Source organism: Pygocentrus nattereri, chromosome 12 (assembly GCF_015220715.1).
Source record: "Pygocentrus nattereri isolate fPygNat1 chromosome 12, fPygNat1.pri, whole genome shotgun sequence".
NCBI lineage: Eukaryota > Metazoa > Chordata > Actinopteri > Characiformes > Serrasalmidae > Pygocentrus > Pygocentrus nattereri.
Window position 1 is genome coordinate 380,757 of NC_051222.1, and position 11,744 is coordinate 392,500.

The 11,744-nt window shown below is 55.1% G+C and overlaps 1 protein-coding gene across 2 annotated transcripts in view; it reads left to right on the forward strand.

Annotated features, from left to right (window-relative positions):
- gpc6a (glypican 6a) overlaps nt 1-11,744 on the forward strand; it is a 302,633-nt gene that overhangs the window by 59,118 nt on the left and 231,771 nt on the right. The gene's annotated exons all lie outside the window — the stretch shown is intronic.

Genomic DNA, 11,744 nt, shown 5'->3' on the forward strand with positions numbered 1-11,744 from the left:
CTGAGAGGTCCGCTGAAGGCTGCTGTGGCGTAGCCGGAGTTGCTGAGAGGTCCGCTGACGGCTGCTGTGGCGTAGCCGGAGTTGCTGAGAGGTCCGCTGACGGCTGCTGTGGCGTAGACGGAGTTGCTGAGAGGTCCGCTGACGGCTGCTGTGGCGTAGACGGAGTTGCTGAGAGGTCCACTGAAGGCTGCTGTGGCGTACACGGAGTTGCTGAGAGGTCCGCTGACGGCTGCTGTGGCGTACACGGAGTTGCTGAGAGGTCCGCTGATGGCTGCTGTGGCGTAGCCGGAGTTGCTGAGAGGTCCGCTGACGGCTGCTGTGGCGTAGCCGGAGTTGCTGAGAGGTCCGCTGACGGCTGCTGTGGCGTAACCGGAGTTGCTGAGAGGTCCGCTGATGGCTGCTGTGGCGTAGCCGGTGTTGCTGAGAGGTCCGCTGATGGCTGCTGTGGCGTAGCCGGAGTTGCTGAGAGGTGTGCTGACGGCTGCTGTGGCGTAGCCGGAGTTGCTGAGAGGCCCGCTGACGGCTGCTGTAGCGTAGCCAGAGTTGCTGAGAGGTCCGCTGTGGCGTAGCCGGAGTTGCTGAGAGGTCCGCTGACGGCTGCTGTGGTGTAGCCGGTGTTACTGAGAGGTCCGCTCTCGGCTGCTGTGGCGTAGCCGGTGTTGTTGAGAGGTCCGCTGTGGCGTAGCCGGTGTTACTGAGAGGTCCGCTGACGGCTGCTGTGGCGTAGCCAGAGTTGCTGAGAGGTCCGCTGTAGCGTAGCCGGTGTTACTGAGAGGTCCGCTGACGGCTGCTGTGGCGTAGCCGGTGTTACTGAGAGGTCCGCTGTCGTCTGCTGTGGCGTAGCCGGTGTTACTGAGAGGTCCGCTGTCGGCTGCTGTGGCGTAGCCGGTGTTGTTGAGAGGTGTGCTGACGGCTGCTGTAGCGTAGCCAGAGTTGCTGAGAGGTCCGCTGTGGCTTAGCCGGTGTTACTGAGAGGTCCGCTGACGGCTGCTGTGGCGTAGCCGGAGTTGCTGAGAGGTCCGCTGACGGCTGCTGTGGCGTAGCCGGAGTTGCTGAGAGGTCCGCTGACGGCTGCTGTGGCGTAGACGGAGTTGCTGAGAGGTCCGCTGACGGCTGCTGTGGCGTAGACGGAGTTGCTGAGAGGTCCGCTGAAGGCTGCTGTGGCGTACACGGAGTTGCTGAGAGGTCTGCTGACGGCTGCTGTGGCGTAGCCGGAGTTGCTGAGAGGTCCGCTGACGGCTGCTGTGGCGTAGCCGGAGTTGCTGAGAGGTCCGCTGACGGCTGCTGTGGCGTAGCCGGAGTTGCTGAGAGGTCCGCTGTGGCGTAGCCGGTGTTGCTGAGAGGTCCGCTGACGGCTGCTGTGGCGTAGCCGGAGTTGCTGAGAGGTCCGCTGACGGCTGCTGTGGCGTAGCCGGAGTTGCTGAGAGGTCCGCTGTGGCGTAGCCGGTGTTGCTGAGAGGTCCGCTGACGGCTGCTGTGGCGTAGCCGGAGTTGCTGAGAGGTCCACTGTGGCGTAGCCGGTGTTAATGAGAGGTCCGCTGACGGCTGCTGTGGCGTAGCCGGTGTTACTGAGAGGTCCGCTGTCGGCTGCTGTGGCGTAGCCGGTGTTACTGAGAGGTCCGCTGTCGGCTGCTGTGGCGTAGCCGGTGTCACTGAGAGGTCCGCTGTCGGCTGCTGTGGCGTAGCCGGTGTTGTTGAGAGGTCCGCTGTGGCGTAGCCGGTGTTACTGAGAGGTCCGCTGACGGTTGCTGTGGCGTAGCCAGAGTTGCTGAGAGGTCCGCTGTGGCGTAGCCGGTGTTACTGAGAGGTCCGCTGACGGCTGCTGTGGCGTAGCCAGAGTTGCTGAGAGGTCCGCTGTGGCGTAGCCGGTGTTACTGAGAGGTCCGCTGACGGCTGCTGTGGCGTATACGGAGTTGCTGAGAGGTCCGCTGAAGGCTGCTGTGGCGTACACGGAGTTGCTGAGAGGTCTGCTGACGGCTGCTGTGGCGTAGCCGGAGTTGCTGAGAGGTCCGCTGACGGCTGCTGTGGCGTAGCCGGAGTTGCTGAGAGGTCCGCTGACGGCTGCTGTGGCGTAGCCGGAGTTGCTGAGAGGTCCGCTGACGGCTGCTGTGGCGTAGCCGGAGTTGCTGAGAGGTCCGCTGTGGCGTAGCCGGTGTTGCTGAGAGGTCCGCTGACGGCTGCTGTGGCGTAGCCGGTGTTACTGAGAGGTCCGCTGTCGGCTGCTGTGGCGTAGCCGGTGTCACTGAGAGGTCCGCTGTCGGCTGCTGTGGCGTAGCCGGTGTTGTTGAGAGGTCCGCTGTGGCGTAGCCGGTGTTACTGAGAGGTCCGCTGACGGTTGCTGTGGCGTAGCCAGAGTTGCTGAGAGGTCCGCTGTGGCGTAGCCGGTGTTACTGAGAGGTCCGCTGACGGCTGCTGTGGCGTAGCCAGAGTTGCTGAGAGGTCCGCTGTGGCGTAGCCGGTGTTACTGAGAGGTCCGCTGACGGCTGCTGTGGCGTAGCCGGTGTTACTGAGAGGTCCGCTGTCGGCTGCTGTGGCGTAGCCGGTGTTGTTGAGAGGTGTGCTGACGGCTGCTGTAGCGTAGCCAGAGTTGCTGAGAGGTCCGCTGTGGCGTAGCCGGTGTTACTGAGAGGTCCGCTGTCGGCTGCTGTGGCGTAGCCGGTGTTACTGAGAGGTCCGCTGACGGCTGCTGTGGCATAGCCGGAGTTGCTGAGAGGTCCGCTGATGGCTGCTGTGGCGTAGCCGGAGTTGCTGAGAGGTCCGCTGACGGCTGCTGTGGCGTAGCCGGAGTTGCTGAGAGGTCCGCTGACGGCTGCTGTGGCGTAGACGGAGTTGCTGAGAGGTCCGCTGACGGCTGCTGTGGCGTAGCCGGAGTTGCTGAGAGGTCCGCTGACGGCTGCTGTGGCGTAGCCGGAGTTGCTGAGAGGTCCGCTGACGGCTGCTGTGGCGTAGCCGGAGTTGCTGAGAGGTCCGCTGACGGCTGCTGTGGCGTAGCCGGAGTTGCTGAGAGGTCCGCTGACGGCTGCTGTGGCGTAGCCGGAGTTGCTGAGAGGTTCGCTGACGGCTGCTGTGGCGTAGCCGGAGTTGCTGAGAGGCCCGCTGACGGCTGCTGTGGCGTAGCCGGAGTTGCTGAGAGGTCCGCTGTGGCGTAGCCGGTGTTACTGAGAGGTCCGCTGACGGCTGCTGTAGCGTAGCCAGAGTTGCTGAGAGGTCCGCTGACGGCTGCTGTGGCGTAGTCGGTGTTGCTGAGAGGTCCGCTGACGGCTGCTGTGGCGTAGCCGGAGTTGCTGAGAGGTCCGCTGACGGCTGCTGTGGCGTAGCCGGTGTTGCTGAGAGGTCCGCTGTGGCGTAGCCGGAGTTGCTGAGAGGTCCGCTGACGGCTGCTGTGGCGTAGCCGGTGTTACTGAGAGGTCCGCTGACGGCTGCTGTGGCGTAGACGGTGTTACTGAGAGGTCCGCTGACGGCTGCTGTGGCGTAGCCGGTGTTACTGAGAGGTCTGCTGTCGGCTGCTCTGGCGTAGCCGGTGTTACTGAGAGGTCCGCTGGCGGCTGCTGTGGCGTAGCCGGAGTTACTGAGAGGTCCGCTGACGGCTGCTGTGGCGTAGCCGGAGTTGCTGAGAGGTCCGCTGACGGCTGCTGTGGCGTAGCCGGTGTTGCTGAGAGGTCCGCTGTGGCGTAGCCGGAGTTGCTGAGAGGTCCGCTGACGGCTGCTGTGGCGTAGCCGGTGTTACTGAGAGGTCCGCTGACGGCTGCTGTGGCGTAGACGGTGTTACTGAGAGGTCCGCTGACGGCTGCTGTGGCGTAGCCGGTGTTACTGAGAGGTCCGCTGTCGGCTGCTCTGGCGTAGCCGGTGTTACTGAGAGGTCCGCTGGCGGCTGCTGTGGCGTAGCCGGAGTTGCTGAGAGGTCCGCTGACGGCTGCTGTGGCGTAGCCGGAGTTGCTGAGAGGTCCGCTGACGGCTGCTGTGGCGTAGCCGGAGTTGCTGAGAGGCCCGCTGACGGCTGCTGTGGCGTAGCCGGAGTTGCTGAGAGGTCCGCTGTGGCGTAGCCGGAGTTGCTGAGAGGTCCGCTGTGGCGTAGCCGGTGTTACTGAGAGGTCCGCTGACGGCTGCTGTAGCGTAGCCAGAGTTGCTGAGAGGTCCGCTGACGGCTGCTGTGGCGTAGTCGGTGTTGCTGAGAGGTCCGCTGACGGCTGCTGTGGCGTAGCCGGAGTTGCTGAGAGGTCCGCTGACGGCTGCTGTGGCGTAGCCGGTGTTGCTGAGAGGTCCGCTGTGGCGTAGCCGGAGTTGCTGAGAGGTCCGCTGACGGCTGCTGTGGCGTAGCCGGTGTTACTGAGAGGTCCGCTGACGGCTGCTGTGGCGTAGACGGTGTTACTGAGAGGTCCGCTGACGGCTGCTGTGGCGTAGCCGGTGTTACTGAGAGGTCCGCTGTCGGCTGCTGTGGCGTAGCCGGTGTTACTGAGAGGTCCGCTGGCGGCTGCTGTGGCGTAGCCGGAGTTGCTGAGAGGTCCGCTGACGGCTGCTGTGGCGCGGCTGGTATCCTCGCTGTGGCGTCAGCGACATTCGTGGCTCGTTCATCCGGTTCCGACAGCTCCGTGCGTCGTGGCTGCAGGTTATCTGCGGGTCTGGTTTGCGGTCCTATGGAAGATCCTCCGTGTTTTCACGTCTGTTCTGAAGCTCTTAAACTCCCACCGTTTGATTACCGCCTCGGCCTCGTGGGGCTGCTGTGTTTTGGGCCGCATTATCCGCTAATCCTGATGCTGTTAGGGTCTTTGCGATGCCATGGGATTAAGTCTGAATCACAGCTCTCCCTCTCACTCACTCTCTTTCTCTCTGTCTTTCTCTCTCTCACTCACTCACTCTCTCTATATCACTCACTCACTCACTCACTCACTCTCTTTTTCTCGGTCTCACTCTCTCTCTCCCTCTCACTCACTCACTGTGTCTCTCTCTCTATCACTCTCTCTCTTTCTCTCCATCATTCTCTGTCTCTCTCTCTCTCTCTCTCTCTCACACTCACTCACTCACTCACTCACTCACTCACTCACTCTCTTACTCTCTTTCTCTCTGTCTCTCTCTCTCTCCCTCTCACTCTTTCTCTCTGTCTCTCTCCCTCTCACTCCCTCTCCCTCTCTCACTCACTCACTCACTCACTCACACTCTCTTTCTTTCTTTCTTTCTTTCTCTCTCTCTCTCTCTCTCTCTCTCTCTCTCTCTCTCTCTCTCTCTCTCTCTCTCTTTCTCTTTCTCTCTGTCTCTCTCTCTCTCTCTCCCTCTCACTCACTCTCTCTGTCTCTCTCTCACACTCTCCCTCTCTCACACTCACTCACTCACTCACTCTCTCTCTCACACACTCACTCTTTCTCTCTGTCTCTCTCTCTCTCACTCACTCACTCTCTCTATATCACTCACTCACTCACTCACTCACTCTCTTTTTCTCGGTCTCACTCTCTCTCTCCCTCTCACTCACTCACTGTGTCTCTCTCTCTATCACTCTCTCTCTTTCTCTCCATCATTCTCTGTCTCTCTCTCTCTCTCTCTCTCTCACACTCACTCACTCACTCACTCACTCACTCACTCACTCACTCACTCACTCACTCACTCACTCACTCTCTTACTCTCTTTCTCTCTGTCTCTCTCTCTCTCCCTCTCACTCTTTCTCTCTGTCTCTCTCCCTCTCACTCCCTCTCCCTCTCTCACTCACTCACTCACTCACTCACACTCTCTTTCTTTCTTTCTTTCTTTCTCTCTCTCTCTCTCTCTCTCTCTCTCTCTCTCTCTCTCTCTCTCTCTCTCTCTCTCTCTCTCTCTTTCTCTTTCTCTCTGTCTCTCTCTCTCTCTCTTTCTCTTTCTCTCTGTCTCTCTCTCTCTCTCTCTCCCTCTCACTCACTCTCTCTGTCTCTCTCTCACACTCTCCCTCTCTCACACTCACTCACTCACTCTCTCTCTCACACACTCACTCTTTCTCTCTGTCTCTCTCTCTCTCTCCCTCTCACTCACTCTCTCTGTCTCTCTCTCACACTCTCCCTCTCTCACACTCACTCACTCACTCTCTCTCTCACTCACACTCTCTTTCTCTCTGTCTGTCTCTCTCTCTCTCTCTCTCTCTCCTTCTCTCTATCTCCTCTAACAGCTCTTCAGACTCATTATGGGCTTTTTATGGTCATGTTGGGCAGCTTTGTGCGACGCGGCCTCAGTTTTAAACTCCTGAACCGGCTGTGTGGGCCCATTAGCCAGCGCCGGCCTCTCGCTAATGCATTAGCCGCGCTGGCTGTGGCAGGAGCCGTAACCTCGCCCCTCTGCTTCCGCGGCCTGCTCTCTAACGGCCGGGCGGATGAGTAATACACGCTTCTGAGCGCTAGACAAATACGGGCACTTTGCGCGGCGGCTCTGTGTGGGAAGAGCCGCTGAATCACAGCTGTTACCGATAGCCAGAAATCTCCTCAGGATTGATGACGACAGAGCCAAAGCTGCTCGCTGCTTCTGCTGGGTGTTTTTCCCCACTGAGAGAGAGAGAGAGAGAGAGAAAAATCGCCCTCGTTCTTTTTCTCTCGCTTTTTTCTCTCCCTGCTATCAGCCACAACAACATATTTCAGCACATCGGGCATAACTCACTTTTTAATTTTCGAGCGCTTGCCCGCCGTGGGAGGACTCTGCTGTGATTCCACTACTGAGAGGTGTCAGCCACTCTCTGTGGGAGTTCGCTGGGAGATTCTCACACCTTTACAGAGAAACACTGAACGAGATCCAATGCCACATGTGTGACTTTATCTTTGCAAAATGAAAGAATGAGAAAGTAATTAGCCTTTTTTTGTTTTTAATCTGCAGTAAATCTTCTCTCGGGGGATTAGCGTGTCCTCCTGAGTCCCAAAAGTCGTAATAAAGTCCCAACGTCAATCTCCCGGAATATGTCGAACAGTCCCAAAAGGACAGCGTAAGCAGATGCTAAAGTTCTTAGTGTGCTCAAAACCAGTTATGCAACCGCACGTCTGCTGTTTCAGACCCCCGCACCCCCCACCATGACCTGTCCTCAAACGTTCTGCGTGAAGATGAAGAGGGGGATTAAAGTGGGATCAGCAGGGATACAACACTAATGAACTTATGAAACTCCACTCTGCAGCCAGAATCACTCCATTAACCCCTTTAGGACCAAAACCATGTGTTTACTCCACCGTTACAATCAATTCAAAGACAAGGTTGCAGCTACTGTTCCAGCTTCTGTTACTTCTGAGCTTTTTCTCGTAGCTCCAGCACTAAAACTCCAGAAAAACATGTCTACATCTGGAGTGAAGGGACTTCAAGGGAGGAACTGGGGGAATTTGGGAATCAGATTTTTGGCCAAACCATTCCGAACATTCAGATTTGGCTTCAACAGCATCACAGCTAGAGACCTTCAAAGTGTGTGTGTGTGTGTGTGTGTGTGTGTGTGTGTCAACCTCCTCTTTGTGCTGAAAGATTGAGGTTTGAGATGATGTTCAGAGTTATAGTTAAATTTTAGTGAGTAATTTACTGACCAACTGTATTTCGGTGGCTAGGAGTTCTAGCCAAACAATCATGGAGTTGGTGCTTCTTTGGCGTCGGGCTGTGGGCGAGTCGGAGGTTGTCTGGCGTTGGGCTGTGGGCGAGTCGGAGGTTGTCTGGCGTCGGGCTGTGGGCGATTCGGAGGTTGTTTGGCGTCGGGCTGTGGGCGAGTCGGAGGTTGTCTGGCGTTGGGCTGTGGGCGAGTCGGAGGTTGTTTGGCGTCGGGCTGTGGGCGAGTCGGAGGTTGTCTGGCGTTGGGCTGTGGGCGAGTCGGCGGTTGTCGGGCTGTGGGCGAGTCGGCGGTTGTCGGGCTGTGGGCGAGTCTGCGGTTGTCGGGCTGTGGGCGAGTCGGAGGTTGTCGGGCTGTGGGCGAGTCGGAGGTTGTCGGGCTGTGGGCGAGTCGGCGGTTGTCGGGCTGTGGGCGAGTCGGCGGTTGTCGGGCTGTGGGCGAGTCGGAGGTTGTCTGGCGGCGGGCTGTGGGCGAGTCGGCGGTTGTCTGGCGTCGGGCTGTGGGCGAGTCGGAGGTTGTCTGGCGGCGCGCTGTGGGCGAGTCGGAGGTTGTCTGGCGGCGCGCTGTGGGTGAGTCGGAGGTTGGCGCGCTGTGGGCGAGTCGGAGGTTGTCTGGCGGCGCGCTGTGGGCGAGTCGGAGGTTGGCGCGCTGTGGGCGAGTCGGCGGTTGTCTGGCGGCGCGCTGTGGGCGAGTCGGCGGTTGTCTGGCGGCGCGCTGTGGGCGAGTCGGCGGTTGTCTGGCGGCGCGCTGTGGGCGAGTCGGCGGTTGTCTGGCGGCGCGCTGTGGGCGAGTCGGCGGTTGTCTGGCGGCGCGCTGTGGGCGAGTCGGCGGTTGTCTGGCGGCGCGCTGTGGGCGAGTCGGCGGTTGTCTGGCGGCGCGCTGTGGGCGAGTCGGAGGTTGTCTGGCGGCGCGCTGTACCCGCACTCTTTTACTACGAAGCCACGCTGTTGTAACACGTGCAGAATGTGGCTTGGCATCGTCTTGCTGAAATAAGCAGGACGTCCCTGAAAAAGACGCTGATTGGATGGCAGCAGATGTTGCTCCAAAACCTGTATGTACCTTTCAGCATTAATGGGGCCTTCACAGATGTGCAGGTTACCCCTGCCATGGGCACTAACCCCCCCCCCACACCATTAGAGACGCTGGCTTTTGAACTTTGAGCTGAAAACAATCCGGACAGTCCTTTTCCTCTTTGGCCCGGAGGGCACGACATCCATGATTTCCAGAAACAGTGTGAAATGTGGATGCGTCAGACCACAGGACACTTTTCCACTCTGCGTCAGTCCATCTCAGATGAGCTCGGCCCAACTTCAGTCAGTTCCATGTTATTCCCTTCTATCCCACTGAGTCTGGTCGAGGTGTAGAAGGCGCTGTAGTAAATAGGCTGTGAGTAATTTTCTCGAGTGCGGCTGCGTCTCTGAGAGGGAGTGGTGCACCGTCACAGCGCTAACGCGCCACCCTGATCCTCAGCCTCTGTTTTCCTGCTCCGTCTATGCGGGCGCTGATGTAACTGAGCGTTTTCCTTTTGTTAAATGTCCTTCTTTGACACGTGAAGCAGAACCGACGCAGTTTTTTCTTCTCCTTCAGAGCAACATGTCCAATTAGTGTGAGAGGAGTGGAGGAGTGTTTTTAACCGGCGGCGCTTCACTGAACATTTCCTTTTGGCAGCGGACCCACCGCGCTGGGCAGGATTAGCGCTAGCACAGTTGCACAAAGCAGCTTTTTTAATGTGGGCTTTGTTTTCCTGCTCCGTTTGGGCTGAGAACGGTTCGGCTCTTCACTGCGGCCTTTCAGGTAAAGGCTAACGCTAACTGACGCAATCTGCTCTCGCTGTACTGCGGCTCTTAATTAAAAGATTCGGAGGGAGCGAAGGCAGAGCTCCCCCACTGAAACGCTGCTCCCGTCGCCACTTCCGCTCTCCTCTCCTTCTTTTCGGCAGAAAGCGACGCGTGAACATGCACACAGATCTTTGAAGCTCGTTCCTTTTTTCCTCTCTTTGTTTTTTCATGTTGGGATGGAAGAAAGGAAGGCGTAGCGCGTACAGTAGGAGACGCTGCCGCCGATGTTTTCGCACGTTTCTGATGATCAAGATCAGAAAACAATCTCTCAGGTCCTCATTAGCTCTGCACATCCACCACCAGAGGATTTCAGCTGGAACAAAAACATGCACAGTTTGTCAGAACAAGCTTTTATTTTTCAACCACAAAAAAATCTGACATTATCCGGAAAGTGGAATTGGGTTGGAGTTCGGGAATGTCGCTGGAGTTCAGTCTCGGAACAGCGCTGCCTTAACCTGGCTGGAGTTCAGCTTTGGTGCAACTAAAGTTTTGTTTAGTTTCTGTCCACGCGGTGTTACGTGCTTAAAGCGTTAGTGCTGCTGAACTGTTCAGGGAAAGTTAATAAAGCCCCTTAGATTTGGCCTTCAATTCTGCAATTTCCCCTGGGATCAATAAAGGAATCTGAGTCTGAAAACAAAGGACTTTTATCTTGTAAAGGAGAATTTCTTTAACTTCATGAAGAATCATTTGTCTTAAATATATTCTTGACTTTGTACATTTGTTCATATTTATTGGTATCTTTGTATGTACTTGACAAACAGCAGTTTTAGTAGTAGTAATAATAATAATAATAATAATAATAATAATAATAATAATAATAACACCCTTTCAGTATTAGCAGCCCAACAGACTCAATACAAAACTCATTATTTATTACTCACGTCTACATTCCGGTAATTTCTCTTTGGATGATGAGTCGATTCAGTTCACATTTCTTTGTACAGTGATTGTACAGCACCTAAAGGTAGCATATAACATGAGAACAGTAAAGGCCCTAGAATGGAGCCTTGTGGAACACCACACTACTTTTGTATTTACAGACGCTTTGCAAGCCAAGCATGAAAAGACAACAGTGCAGTGGCCTATAGAGGGGTCCAGAAGTTCTCAGATCACTGGCAGAAATGCATCTAATTTGTACTCTTTTCTAACTGAATACGAAGCTTTTCATCACGTCTTTTTATCAGTGTAACAGTTTGAGTGAAAAGTATCATTTTTGAAATTTCAACGTTAGTTTCTTAGTATTTGGTCTGCTTTTGCTACAATAATAGTATAATCCAGCTGCATGGACTCCACAGGTTTGTGTGAAAGCCCCTCACGAGCAGATGAAACCCACCTGAGAATTGTCTGAAGTTGAGCTTCACTGGAAGAGATCAGGCTAAAATCACTCTGACCTTTCAGTACAAACAACTCTACATGATCAACTCCACACATTTCAGTAGTGAGTTATAAATGGTGCAGAATCTTCAGTGTGTTTGAGAATGTTTTGACCTTGTTTGGGTTATTAGATCTTCAGCATTTGTTTTTGGGTTATTCTGATTAGGACTCTTATTGTGTAGGCGGGGCTGGGTTTCCCGGGGGGCATATGTGGTAGAAGAGACGGAGGAGCTGAGCTCTGTTAGAGAAAACTCTTCACCATACAAATTCTGTTGTATATAATGAGACTAGTAGAGATCCTAGAACAGAGCCTTGTGGTACACCATGCTTTTGTATGTACAGATGGTTTGCCATGTCAATTTAGCAGAAAGATCTATCAGCCTTGTTCACAGGATAGTCAGAGGTTGTTCTCTGGTACTGTCTCAGGACTAAACCCTGTATGTTATTTATGCATGTATGAACTTGGCTGCTGCTTTCTCCAGACTCTTTGATGTAGAGAGAAGGGTCAGCTCACAGGGATATAGGTCAGGTTTCTTAGTCAGGGGTCTAATTACTGCTAATTTCAGGGTTTTGGTGTGTAGAAAGGCTGAGAGAAGACTTTATTACTGATAAAAGAGGCTTGATTTATTTCTGCCAACATTTCTTTGATTAGACTCGAAGGAATTGTGTCAATGATGCGAGCACAGGTCAGTTTTGACTCCAGGAAAATACAGAACCAGTTTTTTGTGTGTTTTTGTTTTTCATATTTTTCTACGCTTCAAGGAATTTCACGGTGGATTTTGATTCTTTTACTTCAAATGAAATGAGAGAGAATTCCGAGAATAAAAAACTGCATTAGCTTACACTGAGGACAAGGTCGGTTTATGAAGAAGCGCATTTGACCGTCAGGAGGAAAACAACTTTATTTATAATTCCACGGCTCCGGCTGCTGTTTTCCTTCGCTCTTAGATTTCCCGGGAGAACTGACGCTCTGTAAAGGAGGGGAATAATTTCGGAATTGGTCACAG